An 18271-nucleotide genomic window follows, 5' to 3' on the forward strand; every position below is an offset into this window, starting at 1 on the left:
GGTACAGGAATGGTGCAAGATATTCTTGTGAAATGTAAGATGTTCCAATGTTTGTGTTATCCACTGTGAGAAAGTGTGCAGCTGCCAACATCAAAAGCCGCAGTGTAATTTTTTGCCCCCATCAGCATTACTGCCCATGAAGACTTTAAACCAAGTAATGTATTTCCAACAGCCAGAAGCTCCTCATGTCTTCTATAATGCAGGTTTCTTAGCAGCATGTGTTTGCAAGCAGTTTTTAATGGATTTTTGAAAAACAGTGGGTGCATTTGACTTCCAAGACGTAAATGGCAATCCTGCAGTTAGATAGATTGTAGGATTCTGACTGCGTAAAATCCATTGGTGGATTTTTTATAATTATTTAGGCATTATAAACATAAATGGCTGAATAAATAAAAACATAGACGCACAATTAAGGATGGTAAAATGTTTATTTTTTCAGTTTTAATATCCAACCCTGATTTCCAAAATATAAAGCTGCACTAATCAATATTTTTGTATTAACAATGGGTGAAATGACTATGTGTAAGATACAATGAGTTGCTCATAGTGACAGACCCACAGAGAATCATCAACCAAAGCTGCAGTTCCCCCCAGCTCTATTTAGCTTTGTAGTGTTCATCAGCTTGTTGTTTTGATTGTATGACCTGCAACAAATAAATAATAAATATTTTGTTAGATAAAAACATGTTGTGAATTTTGGAAATGATTACATCAATCTTTTGCCAAAACATTTTGACATTTGGACTGAGACAATCACACAGAGTGCCTTGACGCTCACTGTGTGTTTGAGAGAGAGAGAGAGAGCGTAAGGTTTACTCTCGCACACAATGTTTCTGTAAATTGTTATTTTTGATGATGCCAATGTCAACATTATGAATAAAGCTTCTAACAATTGGTACAGCCCGAGTAATTACCCAACCGAACAAAAAAGGAGAGCCAAACAAGGAGAACGAAGTGATTTGTAAGCTGTGTGGTAAACAAGTTGGGACTGAAGTTGGAAAAACCACAAATCTCTGAAAACTCAACTCTAACAAAATACTCCATCCACAAAGAGCAGCCGGACCAAAACTCGAGATTGTACGAGGGCAGTTACTACAAGTTGATTGATCTGATTTATTGATCTCAGCATACCCTTGTGTAAAATAGAGTTTATACTTCTGTGGCCACGTGCTTCTCCAGTCCATAGATATCCATTCGATTAAATTAACGATTTACAAAATGAACAAAACTGACCGTTCTCTAAGCTCCTCCCGAGAACAGCGAATGTCCAATCCTACGTTAGCAGCCATAACTAGGTCGCACGGGGTCTGTCAAGCTGTTATGGTGAAAAAGGATCCGTCTTGTCTGAGACTCTCACAAGAGTTTGTTTGTGTTAGCGAGAGTTCCAGTTCACGTGTGTGACTTGAATCTCCACACTTTTAGGAAGGTCACAGTTCTTTTCGGCATGTTTACATACTAATGCAGTGTATAATCTGCTTTCGATTAAGGTTCTAGTAATCTAATTACTAATTAAATCAAGTTCAAGGTTATTTTTTTTATCTTAAAGTTAAAACAAGGAACTTTTTTGTTGATTTTGGCGATCCCTGTGGGTAAAAGTGTTTGTGTTTTGAAGCACCAGAGTCCTTTTTGAAAACTAATTTTACTACAGCAAGGCCTGACAGTGTGACCCGCTCAGTCCTGGTTCTAGTTCTCCCGTGCCTCTTTCCCTCCAGCCTGGGCCTCCAGCAGCGAGGTGTAGGTGTTGGCTGCTAGTGGGGACCGGCGGAGCAGCGAGGCAAAGCTCCACTCCTCGCCCGCGGAAGCTTGCATTGGGACCAGTGAGCTTTTCCCTCGATTTCATTGGCCTCTTCATTCACAATACTCTACCGACAAATTATATCTTGAATGTAGCTCTTAAATGCAACCTCTCTATCTACTTCTCTCTCATATTCTCTCAAGATTATTTCAGAAATGTACTATTATTTCCTTTGGAATATCTCTCACTGATATCGTTGTTAGTTCAAATTGACATGCTGGGAGCAAAAACTGGACAGGCGTAACAACAGCAACCGAGGTGGGAGGGGCTTCGCAAAGATGAATAATGTCATGGCCTCTCCAGTCTTTTTAACCTCATCTCTGAGTCAGTCCTTCCACTGCACCGATCGGTCAATACGACATCTTCAGTGTTATGCTCCTGCAGAAGAATCTGGATAGCCAAGCTTGTTTCAGGCATTAAGCTTGCGCTTGACGAAGAAAGCACTAACGAGATAGCGATCAGAGAGGGCCCAACTCCAAAGGCAGCCTGCTTGCCTGGCAGCGCTTGATAATCTCTTCGTTGGTTTCACTCAGCTCCCTTTAATCTGACTTCACATAATCCTTTTTTTTACCCTCCTGATCAAGTAAACGCTTAATTATGGCTAATGAATTCCATCCAGAGCTCGGGTAAACACGTCTATCAAATAAGATCATGCTGATTTTTTTTAACTGAAAGGAGAAGAGAAGGGGGAAAAAACAAATATGGAAGAGCAATTATTAACCATAAACATTTTCTGTGCCAAAATGACTGCGGTCCCACTAAGGGCTTGGAAGAGAGACAATTCTTTACCTCTAATAGCAGCAATTTACTGCTAAAAGGAGAGAAAAACGGTGTCGTAGTGCTATTATCCTGCATAACTGAATACCCCTATGAATTAATTTATGTTAGAACATTATCTTTTCCAGGATACAAAAAAGAAGATCAATCCAGTTATGCTATACACTGTTTTACAAGGTATAATCATAGCTTTAGCAAACAGCAGCACATGGATGCAGGCAGAGCCATACTACCTACATGCTCTCATAGCTGTGTAGCAGTATACCATCTGTATGTGTAATTCCTACCCAAATGTTGACATACAACAATGAAATATGAGGGCAAATTGGTGTCATCAATAAACAAAATGATGCAAAGTGTGGATTACACATATTCAACCAAAACAATACAAGCAAAAACAACCGTTTCATCAGTTTGAATGGCTGTTGGAGAAAGTTTACTTTGATTGTTATGGGATGACAGTTCATAACCTTTAATGATCAAATTTAACAAAAGTTTCAAATAAGCACAAGCAGCAGCTCATTCAAGACTTTTAAGAAAATAAATATTGAGCATTTCACCAATTTTCTAATAGTAGTAGTTTTTCAGTAGTTGTATTGCAGGAATGAATATGAAGGGAGAATATCAAGCATATCCTAAGAACATGAAAATATCAGTTTGACATATAGCTCACATAAGAATATGATTGACTGTGTTTTCTTTCATTTGAGGTGTTTGTATTTCTCAACATGAATGTAGGCTGTTGTTATAGCTTTTGCGAAACTGGCTTCTCGTCCAGACGTTTGTTTTTCTTGGCCTTTATTGTTCTTGTGTATGTTTGAGTACACTCCATAAATTGTTGATGACGGGTTTGCAGAAGGCAGGGAAGCCAAGGAAAAAAGGATAAAGTACTGGCAAGGCACATCTATGTCTCCACAATTGTGGCAGCCGACGCATTTGGTGGACGTTGGTGGCTTTTTATTTATCATTAGTTGGAACCACGTTGTAAATGCATTTAGAAAGTCAATTATTCAATGGAGTTTACACTACTAATTGTTTATGTCCATGAAAAAAAACATCGCCTTTAGCTAAAATAAAAGCAGTAAAATGAACTTTTGTGTGTTCATGTTGAAGAATAGTAGATTATATCAAATTCTCATGAGCTGGTCGATTTGCTACCATCCTGCCTGTCCCATGATGTTACTTACTCCGAGGAGGGGACCTCATTGAAGCGATTTACCATGGTGCTACACAGGTTATTATTGTGACACACTCCGTCAGTTTAAGAAGCTCATTGCTTATCTTGGCTCTGGACGTTGTTTACTGGAGGATTTGAGCGATCTGCGAGACGCGACTGTTTACTTTGGGTTGCCATTGTCATTCTCAACCCAAGCTTGACAGTTGGGCCTGGGCAATTTGTGCTTGGCATCCCTGAATAAGTTTCCCCTAATGAGGCTGATAGAATGACCATTCATCCACAGGGGGCTCTTGATGTGCCACAGTTCAAATGTTAATCACCCAAGCTACTTTGGCAAATTGACAGAGCGCCATTCACTGCTTGCTCTGTGAATGTGTTCTGTCTAAAAGCCAGGCTTGTGTGTCTTCTCTCGTCTCTTGATGTGGGACTAGACACAGGGAGTCCCCACTGACCCTGTTTTACAGTCCTCGGCTTACTTCTCTCTCATTTTTTCTATGTTAACGGCCAGAGCGGTGGCACCCTCATCCGCTGTGGCGCTGCTCTGGGGGATGGCGCCGTGGCCCGCTGACAGGGCCCCATCCGGACTCCCTCCATCATCATGTCAGCGTTAACTGGGAGTTCAGTCTCCTGAACAAAAGGGTCTTGTTTACACTAACAACCCAGCTAACCCCTCTGGCCCGGGTCTTTTCGACCCCCTTCGGTGAATTTGGATAACCAAACATTGTCATTCGAGCTGCATTGAAAGCAAACTTAGCACAACATTTTGAGGTGTAGAGTAACATCATTCTAATAGTTGTAATTATTCCATTAATGAAATATATTTTTTACTTTCTCAATATACGATATATTACACTATAGAAAATATGTATTCATAAATAGAAAATGTTAATTAAGCAAACCAATGTATGTTTAAATCATATAAAACTCTTAAATATCTCTATAACTCTATAAAGAAAAAGCCAAAAAAGGATTGAGTATAAAGTTCTTAAGTTGAGGCTTGCTCAAATCATTAATTCTGCAGCTGAATTAAAAAAAATTATATTAAAAAGGATCAAATTGATAACTTAATGGGATCAATCACTGTATGACTCCACTGAAAGTCAATAAATGAAGATCTTATAACCATACAATAATACTTGCATTCTTCGGATTGGGGCTCTCATAAAGGCACATAAAGGGCACTTTGTTTGGAGTTTTCTTTTTCTTTTTCTATATGTAAAACGTTTTGCTATCAACACTGATCAGGGAAATAACTGCATGTATCTTTAGGCCAAAGACTTCCTCAAGTACATTTAAATCCAGTGTTCACTCATACAGTACATCAGATAACCAGGACAGCCAACATTTAGTGGACTGTGTTGTTCATCCGCAAACTCTCTTCCCTCCCTCCCCTGAATCTTCTCAAAAGCACAAGTGTACTTGTTTAATCCATAGAGGTTAGGTTTCTTTATAGTTTGCTTTTACCTTCAGCAAACAAAACTGGCCTTGGTCATATGTAAGCCCAAGATCAAAGCCTCCCAGGTCATGGTTATAGATTTTGCCCCAGTGTGAGCAGAACAATCTATATTTATATCGCACTCCAACAGCATGACGTCCAAATGATCCAACGCTGGCCAGCTCAGAGGTTCAGCGAAGTCTGGGTACTCCATCACCGAGTGCACAACCTGCTCATACAGATCCACACGATTACACTGTAGTAGTTTATGACTACAACGCATTGCTGGGCTGTAGTTAAACCCTCAGTGGTCCTAATGGCCTGCAGCAGTGCACCTCCCTTGAAACCAATGATGAATTACAGCAAGGGTTGCATACCTCCCTCCTTTGTTGCGGCACACGAGCCGGTCGTAATGGTTTGTACAGGAGTTACTGTATCATCCCAAACAACAAGTGTCCCCCTGCTTTCTGGCTCAATTTGGTGTCACAAAAATGCCTCTACCAAGAAAGAGGCCCATTTACTACCAGATCCCCAGCTGAAAATGCACCTCAGCTCCACCCAGCCAAAGACCTACAAGACACATAAGCACACAGACACACACACACATAAGCACACAGACACACACACACACACACACACACACACACACAGTACCATGCAACAAGACTCTGGTGCTGTCACAAAACACATATAGCTGGATTGATATTCTTTACAGATTCATTTACACCAATGAATGCTTCCCCTTGTCACGTTCGTCTGTTGTGACGAGGCTCCTCTGCAGCAGCTCAGTATGGCAGGAGTGGGATCGCAACATCTGTCACTGACAGTGATGAAACAACCGTTTAACGCAAGGCGACAACCAACACGTGTAGAATCATCACTTTCTCAAGGTGTGGAAGTGGTGCTGTCATATTCTTAATCATAATATTCATCCCAGCTCTGAGGCCAGATTAAACAGCCCATTACCCCGACTCTCATTAAAGTGCACGCAGACACCTTCATAGGTACAACCCATTGTTTACTGTGGTGGAATATTTTCCACATGGAGAGTCTTCTGTAGTATGCCCTTAAATGTGCAATGAAATCCTTCATAAATTGTCAAGAATTATTTGGCAGTACAACGATGTCTGTTCATTTTCATGACATAGTCATTTTTTTTGTTGGACGATCATTGAAAAGACCGCTGCTCCATTTTTCTTTTGTCTATGCACCCACAGTTTAGCCTGTGAGGCACAAGTACAAACAGAACTTGACTCCGTAAAATGTTACTTTGGATATTCATAATTTATTTGCTTATACAACCTGCCTAAAATGTAAAAAAATATATATTATACATACAAAGAAAATAGCTGATACTCGCAAATTTGCTTCAAAATATCTGGATTTAAAAGAACACCTGTTTTGACAGAAAGGGTACTGACATATCCCCAAACACTGATGTGGACTGCTGAGATACTGCTCTCTCCACACAACTGAAGGCAGCGCTCTAAATGTGAACATGGTTAGACCTTGGGAAATAACTAAGATTCATTGCCTGTCAGCATGTGTCTTCTTAACCCAGCCACAGATATACAAGTGTCAAAAGGCAGGATAGATAACACACTTTAATCACTGTTGTTTACACTACATCCCACCTCACTGGGAATGTTATACTGCTGACATAACAGAGGAGGTTATCAACCAAATTATAAGAGTTCATTCAGTACTTTACGTGGGTGGAATATCCATAGCTGCACATGTTCAAGTCGAGTCAAACTGGAAGCAACAGTGGTGCAAAGAAAAATGAAAGAGAATATATTAACACTTTTGTGTACATGCTTTCCCAAGAGGAGTAAATGGAAAAATCAATATTGTAGCAAGACATAGTAACTACCGTATTTTCCGCACTATAAAGCGCACCGGATTATAAGGCGCACCTTCAATGAATGGCCTATTTTAGAACTGTTTTTATATATAGGGCGCACCGGATTATAAGGCGCATAGAATAGAATAGCGTCGTAAGCGTGTCTCTTGAAAGGTGCCATTTTGGGGTCTTTATACACACACAAGTGGTGTTGGACTAGGAGTAAGCACAGTACCGGTGTTTACCGCGGTGCGGCTTTGTAGTTTACCAGTCGTACTGAAACATTTTGACAGAGCGCCGTGTACAACCAGTATGGATCAACCAATTAACCAATTGATCCATATATAAGGCGCTCCGGATTACAAGGCGCACTGTCGTTTTCACTGTCGTTTTCACTGTCGAGAAAATGAAAGGCTTTTAAGTGCGCCTTATAGTGCGGAAAATACGGTACTCTCTGGCAGTTAAATGTGTATATTTCTTACCCCAGGTATAAAAGGAAGAATTTTAATCCCATATCAAACCCTCAAGCAGTAGCAATTCCTCATTAATTCATTACATCAAATTTTTCACTTATTATTTTGCCAGCAAATGAATCTGCGTCAGTGGTGTGAAAACACATCATCTCTGATTCCAGCTGCGAAGATTATTTCCTGTTCCTGCAAATATGCTTTTATGTGTCCATCAGCAACACTGTTTCTGCTGTCTGCATAGCATCTTACTGTGCTGTGTCCAGGAATATTTTACTGCACCCGAATCCTTTGCAACTGCCAACATGATTTTCTGTGTCTTCCTAGCAAGCAAGCAATGTGGGGTGCTTACCATAGAATAACAGCTGTAGCGAAATAAATATGAGGCAATAAACTGTATGCAGTATGCAATACAGAATGTGTTTGGTCAGTGTCATTCAGTTTTGAATTTTGAGCAATTGTCTTAATCAAGAACATCATGGGTCTAACAGGACTTACTCGCTCTATACGTTTCCTCTAATTTAACTGTGAGCTAAAGAAGCTGCCCTCTTGAGGTCCAGATAGACGACTAATGTGAGATTCTAGTTTACAGCTGTCCTGTCAGATGTATTTATCGATTCACAAATGAAAATGTGACCTTGTGGTTTGCAGTGCCCCTATAATTCCTGTCCTTGAATTTGTGTTCCATCCAGAACTAAGCTAATGGCAGCTGTATGTAAGAGTGTATCTCAAAGCGTAAGCTTTCAAAAAATGTGTACCTTCAATTTAAAAAGCTAGAGGTGAATTTCTAATTAAATATAACTGGGACATTTGGTAGGATATACTACACAGCCCTGTCCATAGATAAGAAAGGGGGAAAAAACAGATACTAGATTTAAAAAAAAGAGTTTTCTGAGCTGACATTTGGACTGACAAGTCTCAGTGCCTCCCTCCAGATCCCAGAGCAACACAGCCAGTATGAGTGCAATATCTCACTAAACCCTCATCAGCTCTTAGAGGTGAGAACAGAATTGAGAGGTTTCCACTTCACCAAACTGTTTTTTAGTAATAAAAAGTTAAAAGTGGCATATGGAGTTTTATTGTAAACAAAAAGAAAAAGTCAGTGTTGCTCACCAAAATGCCTTGTTGTATCTTTTGAGGTCTAACAAATGTGTCTAGGGAATTTCCCTCTTTATGAAAGGATTTTTTGTATTTTTTTCTGGGAAAATATTAACCAAAAACAATACGCTTGAAGCTATATTGGGACACTATGTCGACATGAGTTATACTGTATGATACCCATCTTCACAAATTAGGTAATTTTTGTACTGTAGTGATGGAGAGAGTCAGTTTCACTTAACAGCAGATAAAGCATGAATGCGGGAGAAATGAAGGGGAAAATCAAGCAGCTTTCTCAAAGTTGTTACCTTCCCCCTCGGGCAGTGAAACTTTTAAAGCAAATCTGCCAGTGGGAGGAGAGGGAGGCTATGCTCTTCATGCTAGAGCTCACCTGGGAGACTGACAAGACCTTGCTTTATGGGTCTGCAATTCCCTTCATGTACAACATTTGAGTTAATAGAAGTCTTCATCCCTGACCAACCTCATCAGGAGCTTACTGCCAAGGAAATTATGGGGCTAAAAATGGCCGTACGGCAGCAGCAGGGGAACTGTGGGGGAGGGGGAGGGGGAGGGCTGCTGAGGCAGGATAGGGAATATCATTACAAGGTTAGATGAGATACGGATATGACAAAATAATAATCATTTTACGCACACAGAGCTCGGCAGGCGGGAGACTGTGTGGATTAGCAAATTGAAGAGTACTATTGACAAATTGTAGCACAATGATATGACAACCATGTCTCCTAAATTATGTTTATAAATCCACAAATTTCCTGGGTATGCCCCCCCTTCGTCGATTAGTGGACTAATTGGACATTTTATTCTTAGTCAACTAAGATTTCTGAAGTCGATAAGTCATTGTCTTGTGCTTTTTTCATGCTGGATTACTTATTTCCAAGACATTTATGAGCAGATATCTGGTAACCACAGGATTCAAAGTGGTGCTTTTGTGTGATGCTTTGAGAAGAATCTGAACTAATCGATAAAAAAGTGTGAGTTGAGTCAGAATTTCTTGGGTCGAGGACAGCCCGAGAATTTACACTGGTAATATATTTTAATTAAGATTCATAAACGACATAATAACTAAAACAAAGTATATTGGGTTCCACACCGCAGATGTTAGAATTGAACTTTATAAAAGCAGCTGCGTTACTCCAGATTACAACAAATCTGAAGAATCACCTGCCAGCTCACCACCCCAGTGAGGCAGCAGAGTCCCCAGAAAAAAGTTGACGCCAACTGTACAAACGTGTGCAGTTGTATGAAACTGCATGAGAAATTATAGAACATACTAAAAAACATTGCCAGGGTAAATAATTCAGGCATCAAAGAAAAAGTGTAATTTCTAGGAGAAAGGGTTGGACATGCATCTATTGGTCAGGCAAGTGAAATCCTCTTCTGTATGCGGTAGTCTGTACATGTACAGCACAACAGAGTAAAGCCAGAAAGATGCAAGATACACAAAGTGGATGGATAGCCGTTATCTAACAAACAAATAAGAGACCCAGTCCCTTTTTGTGTGTGGTGTCTGGAAAGTGACTGCCTAAATGAGCTTTTGGATTGATGCATTATGGGAAGTACAAGGGTAGTGCCAAAACCATGCCGTCAGTGGCACTTACAAGGGGAAAAGCTCCAGACAAACATATGGTGTATTCAATCTTGCTAAGCCTTGGGGGGCCCCAGCAATGAGCGATACAGTGAGGAGTTCCATGCTTGTATTTGCACTTTATTATTGCAAATAGACACTCTCCCTTTCTATTTCATTGTTTCATGAGTGCTCAGTGTCTCAGCTGATGTCCCTTTGACAAAGCCCTGGCTGGGCTCCGCAATTTAGCATTCTGCCTATATTTGCTACCAATGTTTTGTTGAATTGAAAGGCTGTGTACCGATTGCTCAAGTGGCCTGTGTGGAGTGGTCAAGTACACCACACTGCTAGACAAATAGATATGTTGGTCTAACATATGGTAATGGTAAGCCCTTAAATCAATCATTCAGGATGAAGAGCACAAGTATGACTAAAAGCAAGTGTTCCTTTGAGTGCAAGGGACAGATTCATTCTTTTTTATCAAGAGTATTGCTCTTCGTCTGTTGGTTTTTCAAACAGTTTTGAACCCATGACTCTTGGCAAGAGTTTTGATGTATGACACAGCCATTCACCCAGATTACAGATCACTCGCTTTGCCAAGTTAATGTCCCAACCCTCGCTAAAGATTGGTTAAAAGAGAAGGTAAACCTCCTCACAGTCACTCTGAGCTGTAAAATGAGACATCTGTCACCAGCATCAGGAAAATTGGGGTCATATGTTATATATTCCGGCAGTTTATTCACCCCAATAGATGGTTGGAGAAAAAAGCCTATGTAGTTCTCCTCATGTTGAAGCAATTCCTCTTTAGAGCGAGCAGCAACGTGTCAGTGGATTATAAATGACACCTGCCACATTTTCTAGAAAATAAGAAGTGATGACCTTCAAATATTCCAACAGCTGTTGTTCTCCAGCAGACATATACCACCACAGTAATGTGTTAGGTAACGGTGACATGTGTTTTTAGGGAACCTAGTAAGGTGATCGTTTCATTTACAATGAAAACACGGATCGTCACTGTCGCAGTTCGCCAGAGGAGGATGGGGAAAAAATTGAATATATTCAGAGTGAGACAAAATAACAAAACATCCTCTGCACCCAATGTGTAAAATATTTTAAGTGACATCTAAAATACTTGGCACACACATACAGTGAAGACAGTGCTGGCTCTAAGCGGTGTCATTTTTAGCTACTTTGGGAATCAGCTTGGCGGGCCTGACATGTCGCCATTTCTTCAATATGTATGACACGCACTCCAGCCAAATGAAATTTGAGGTAATTTCTATTCAAATATTTGTTGTCCTCACAGGAAGGAAAGCATATTACAAGAATAACTGTGATGACAAAGGAAACATTCTGCGTAATGATAGCATTGTTAGACATCAACCAGAGAAGTCTTTCTGTGTATCAAATTGTGTTCATAATTACAAGGCAGAATGTAGAATATTAATGCATGCATGCCAGGCTCGTTTTACATGAATAGTGAAACTAGTGATTGATACCATAACCTCATGTTTACAATATTGAGTAATAAATCAAGGGAATTTTTCTCATACTGTAAAATCTGAATTCTGTTAGCAACCAGAAGGGTCGCCCCCTGATGACCATTTAAAAGAATGCAAGTTTAAGACACTTAAGCATTGGCTTCCCTTTTCAGAACCAGACGGAGCCAACTAGACATCTTTGGACAGGTCAGTCAATACGGTACTAATCCAAAACAGATGAAGGCATTCTTGCTCCCAGCCTGCAGCTCAGAGAGATTCTGTAGCATAATATATTTGCACATGAATTAAAATCCCTGTGATTTGGAGGATTTGTAATGCCACATAATTTGGCTGAGCATCTGCCTTAATATTGTACGTACTTAATCAAAGTGCAATGCACACTACTAATTGGATTGTGTCATTTAATTCAATAATGAACAAGAAGGGGAAACAAATAAACAAATGAGCTATCCTACTCATTTATGCAATTAATTCCAAGTCATATTTTAAGTGTCAGTACACAGAGAGTCAGGAATATTAAAAGATTGCTTGTAAAATGCCTGAAATAGTTCATACACATACACTGCATGATCTGAACAGGTCTTATCATTCTACTCCTTCAGTTTTTATCCAAATCAAGCTAGATTGAACCCTATTTAATCTCAAACATTGATCTAGAAAGATTTACGATTGGACAGATGAGATGATTTGCTGGATACTGTGGTATCCAGTCCCCCTAAATAGCAAAGTTTGATCTGGTGAATATTCTGCACCTCACTTTTTGCATTTTGTAGCATTAAACACAATTGAAGTCCTAGTAGTACCGCTAGGCCAAGATACTGTAAGTCACACAGAAAGTTCTCACAAGATCACAGAAAAGATTAAGCAACAGAGACCTCATACTGTAAGTGTGGATTTTTATCCAGATTAGTTAGCAAAGTACCTCATCCTGATCCATGTTGACGGTCCAACATATAGCTGTCAGGCTTCCTCTCCCTGAAACTGTCAACACGGAAATGGGGATCTGGACAGCCGGAGGCGTCTTCCCCAGGGAAACTGTGGACATATGGTTGTTGCGATGCAGGGACTTGTTATTCTGCAGTAAAGGAGTCCCACTGGACCAGTTAAGTAGTAATGACAGTATGGAATGAATTGACGAGAGTCATATTTCCACAGGTGCTGCGTTGAAGTCCCACTCATGGATTTTGTGGCCTTTTAAAATTGATACGCCAGCTCATCAAAGAGTCAACCCTTTAGAAAATAAAATGCTGTTTGTTGTGGTAGTTCTTGCATGGTGAGGGCTTGCAGCATTGGTTGGGCTTGTTGTTATGGTGCTAGAGGCAAGTGCTCACCTTCCCAAGGCTAATAAGCCTCTGATCACATTTAGTGCATCCTGATCTGGCAGGTCAACAGGCGTGTAAAAACCATGTTCTCATTAGAGCACGGAACATTGATTAAGATTAAAATTAAAATGTGCAACGGCACAGTGAAGCCCAAGGACCATGCATAAGAACATCAGCAATGTTTAATGCACCACGGCCTGTTTACTCCATGAAACTTAAAGTGTTGCTCTGCCAGCTCACCGAGTGGTGTTTCGAGTTCTTCTCACTACTCGATGCTTAAATAGCATCACGGAAATAGAACGTTTCCTTCACTTGCAATCACAAAACATAAAAAGGGGGAACTACATTCTTATGCATTCCATTATGCTGAATAGGAGACACATGTTTCCATTGCTGAAACCGATTAACCAAATCAGCCCCGTATTATTGTAATAGTAGGAGATTGTAGAGAAGATGGGTGTGCCTCTTCAGACATAACCAGACAGGACATGTAGGGCGAGCTGAGTGCTGCAGAGAGGTGATCGGCTTCTCGACTGCCTTGGGTCTACTGATTATGATCAGCTAGCGTCAAGCAGCTCCCAGCAGATATCAGCACATTATCTCAGGTTTAGTACAGCCTCTTAATCACACCAGGCACAGAAATCCATTAGTCTCTGTCACTTTCTCCCCAACTCAGGAAACTAGATCCCAATCTGCCATCAGAATGTTATGGTCCCTCTCTTTCCATTTTCCCCTAGATCTTTTTTTCTTCCATCCCACTAGACCTTTCCAAACACCGCCTTACCATTACCTTTTCCACATTTGTTGCATACTGGGTATTTCCATCTGTGTCTGGGCAGCAATCTCACTGTATATCATCTCTCACCATTCTATCAGCATCATCCCCCCCATAAACATATTTCCCCTCACGTACTCATCAAGATGTATAGCATACAAGGCAATCTTGCAGTTGGAGAAGTGACACTCTTTTCAGAAGTTGTGATGCGACAACCAGATTGCATGCATTTTCCTGGAAATTGATACAGCCTCGTAGAAAAGAAATATATTGATAGTGACCCCTTTAATTTTATTTTTGCTTATGCATGTTTCAGAAATAATGTATCACTGTATAGGTGTACTGTATATACTAAAGTATATATATATGTCCCACACAAACCAAACAAAAACATTGAAATATTGATCCTTAAAAAAGCACAACCAATATCTTTTGTTTATGCCTCTGTGCAGACTATTTTTGCTTATAGAAAAATCAATAGAGCTTGAGTTATCAAATCCAACGTGTGTTGGAAGATGGTGCCAAAAGGGAGAGCGAGCGGCAGCAAAATCGATCCTGAGATATTGCCTTATTTAACAGGTGCCATAAATAGCAGCATTATGATGTTAACTATTGCTGAAGTTACAGAGAGGACAAGGGGAGGTCAGACTGCATGTTACACTCACTTTTTGCCAAAATGTGTCCAGTGTCTCATTTCAAGTATCCTTTCCTGTCAAACTTCACTCCTGTGTGCAGGTGTATTTTCAAAATACTGCAGCGTTGCCTGCATCTAATGCCCTAATCATATAAGGCACATTGTGCTGCTACTAAATTGGATTTATCAGATTTTATCAGCAAAACCGGGATCCCTCACCACGTAATGAAAAGTTGATCTCCATCCCAAGCCTTGTTGGAAGGGCCTGTTCAATGTTAATTTATTGACACATGTGCCTACACAAATTAATGTGCGGACTAAATGAAGGAGACACTTGACAAGATAGGGGAAATTAATCAATGAGGACAATTACGGGGGAACGCAAGCAGTGTTCAGAAATCAGTCCATCAATAAGAGCAATAGATCATTTTGAAGAGGACTGGCAGGTCTAAGTAAATTCCATTAGGTAAATAAAGGTATAATCTAGGAGATTAATTGACTGATCAGGTACATTAATGCAAGCAAACCGACATAATAACACTGAGATAATGGAGGGATGGAGAGTCTAAATGCTCAGAAGAAATGTATATTGTTAACACAGTAGCACCAGAAGCAGATGTATGTGTTGTATGAATGTACTTAGAGAGAAGACGGCATGCATTTATTTAAAGATCCTGTTGCATTTATTTTCTCCACCTTTGGATTTATATTAGTATTGTGGCAAGGCTGCTGTCAGCTGGGGCTTTTCTTATAATTAGCTAGGGCCTCCATGTCTAATCTGTGACTCTGTGGCCATGCTCCAGCAGCATCTGCTGAACCTGTATCGCCACCCTCGGTTTGCCCTACTCGAGTGAGCCTCGGATATAACCTCTTCCTAATCCTTCCACCACCTCCCTACTTGCCTCTGCGTGTGAGCCGTCATGGCAGGACTACAGAGAGAAAGGGGCTTATCACGAACGTTATTCATGTTGCCTAACATCATGGCTAGGCTGACTACGCCATCAAAGGATAAATCTTTCTCTAGAGAATGATCTTAAAAGTAACGGGATTCAAATGGGCATGTGTAGCTACATCTGTGTTGCTATGCATTTCAAATTAAAGCTTTGCATTAGTTGTAAGGTAAATTCAAATTTAATTGATAATGACTTCAGAAAATAATCTTATTGACACTGTTATGTTACTAAAGTAATTATCCATTCAACCGCAAATAACGATAACAAATATCTCTGTTTTGCTAACCAAGCATACACAACTGCAATTTTGTGAATTGATGACTTGGCCAATGGTCCAGTATGAACTGTTGTTGTTGTGTCTTGGTGTTTTTGGTGTATATTACACCAGTGGCATAGTTTAGTCATAACAAGAGTTATCATGGGTGCAATAAGAACTAGCATACGTCATGGCAAATCAAATTGTCCCTCAAATTTTTGTCTAAAAAGCACTGCACTCCCTGCCAGGGTGCACTGCAGCTTCATAATGGATAGTGGAAGGAGTGGAATCCCGCTTCTCTACAGATATATTATTCAAAAAGTTGCAGAGTTAGGAGCAAATATATGGCACCACAAAATGAATATAGGACACCTTAAACATAATGCCAATGGCAGGTGTTGTCCCTATTTGACTTGAAATTGCATTTCTAGAGGTAAGGGCACATTTCTGATGAAGCCTCAAGTTCGGCATTTTGGTCGTCGCCATCTTGTTTTTTTGCCATCACCATCATCACCATCACTTGCATGAACTGAAAACACACTGTGAAAAGCTTAAAGTTCGAAAGACGAAAACGCGAAGACTCACAAAAAACTGCCAGACTGAACAATGCCGGGATAGCGACCTGTCAATCACAAGATCCGCATCCCAAAGTAAACCCTGCTTCATTGTCTATTTTACTCTGAACGGGACCATCATTAACTAAATGATCATGATGCTCTATGGAAGAAGACTTGAAACATTGTAACATAAACTAAAAATGCTTACGATGTTTACTGAGTTAAATTAGGGTCACTGTCTCACAGACTTTTCATGTAGCAAGCAATGAGACACTAGAAATCAACCAGCTCTTCTGGACTGGTAGACTTTTGTTCCTTCCAACGATGAATTATGGCAAAGGTTGTGGATTGGCCCTCGTTTATCCTTCCTCTGGTCTGTCTGCATCCATCCATCAGTAATAAACGTTATCCCTGATGCTGCCAATCAGATTTTAAACATCTTGGAATGAAGTATGTCAATGCTTTAGGACCACATTTAAAAAAATACACTTGACAAGTGAAGGCATTGGCACATTTATTTCTTCAACATAATGCACAATACCTTGGATGCTGAAGTTTGTTTGCTTTGGCAAAGTTTGTGAATATGTGTATGGATCTGTGGCTGAAAATAATGAGAAAAGAATTCAAAGCAAATAAGGCAGAATTTTGTCATTTTTAAAATTAAGTGTTCAGTGCTACAAAGTTTGTTTACTTGTTCCTGATTGGCCCAAAGTGGGACTGCATCCTTTGTAGTGGGTGACATGTTTACCGTTGCCTCATTTCGAGAGGCTTTTCCTCCCCAAAGTATCACAATGGACAAGTGACAGTTCCTGAGGGACTTACATGCAACCTTTTCATTTACTGTCACTGCTGTTTTTTTTTTTTTTTATAAATCTACTGCAGCTCCACCAATTAATGGTTGTGTGGTGGTGGTGGTGCTGTATGTTCCATAGAATAGCTCTCATTATTTTGGAGCGGTTTGTTCAGTTACAGCGGAGTCACTGGTGGCTAGAGCTTAACAGATGAGGTCTCTCTCTCTGAGCAGCTGTTGCAGGTTATTGATGATCTCATTAGAATGCTGCCTGCGGCACGACGGCTGACTTTGAAGGACTTCCCATATGCAATGCCACAAACCGCCAACGAAGCCCATGCCACTCGCTTCATGCCAAACAGCATCTCCTAACGGTCTTTTAGTCGGGGAAGGAAGTCAACGGCACTGCTGTGGAATTGTTGTGGGTGGCCCACATCTTCTCTCAAACCTGCAGGCTTTTTACTGCAAAGCATGACTTGAGAGGTTGGAGGAGTTCCAGTAAGAAGCTTTCCAGGTCCCTTTCCCGACCCATATTAATTTTGATCAACACAATTCAGTGCTTCATCTAATTTAATCAACAAGACATACATATATATTAATCATTAAACCTTTAAAATTCACTGCTGTAAAGGGATTGATGAATTGAATTAGTCCGTTATTCCATGTCATTGAAATTCACTGTCCCATTTATGCTCGGCTACAGGTGCTGTCTCTTTATCTTTTATATCAGAGACACTAGCTTGCATTAACAAAGCCTCATTGAGCAATAATGCTCTGTAATTAAATATGACTTTACATTTGGCCTTACCCGTAAACACAGGCATCACGGAGCCACAAAAATAAAACACAATGGGGGACATAAATTGTTATTTTCAGTGGCTACACATTAACATTTTTGTAGCTTTGTGTGGATATTAAAACCAGTCTAGCACGACGAAAGTCATCTGCCATAAATACTGAAAGCAGGACACGTTTTAATCATGCACTTTATGGCTACAGTGCGCGGCTTGGTTTGCAACTGCATATTAATCGTGTGGCATAAGGTGATGTTAGTTTACTGTCTGAATCAAGGGAAACCCTGCTAAAATATACTACAAAACACTAGATCCAAAAGACTTGAAACCAACTCTGAATCAACATGTATCAGGATATAATTTGGAAGAGTAATCATAAATAAATAACAGTAAATACATTGAATTGTAATTTTAACATTTTAGGTTTTTGCAGTTGGCCCACATTATCTCGACACTGCCAAGCAGCACCCTTGGTCTTAGAGGTCCAAAGCAGCTGCTCTTTCACTTAACC

This window comes from Anarhichas minor, unplaced genomic scaffold (genome assembly GCF_050575085.1).
Source record: "Anarhichas minor isolate MPS153535 unplaced genomic scaffold, ASM5057508v1 ptg000035l, whole genome shotgun sequence".
Classification (NCBI taxonomy): domain Eukaryota; kingdom Metazoa; phylum Chordata; class Actinopteri; order Perciformes; family Anarhichadidae; genus Anarhichas; species Anarhichas minor.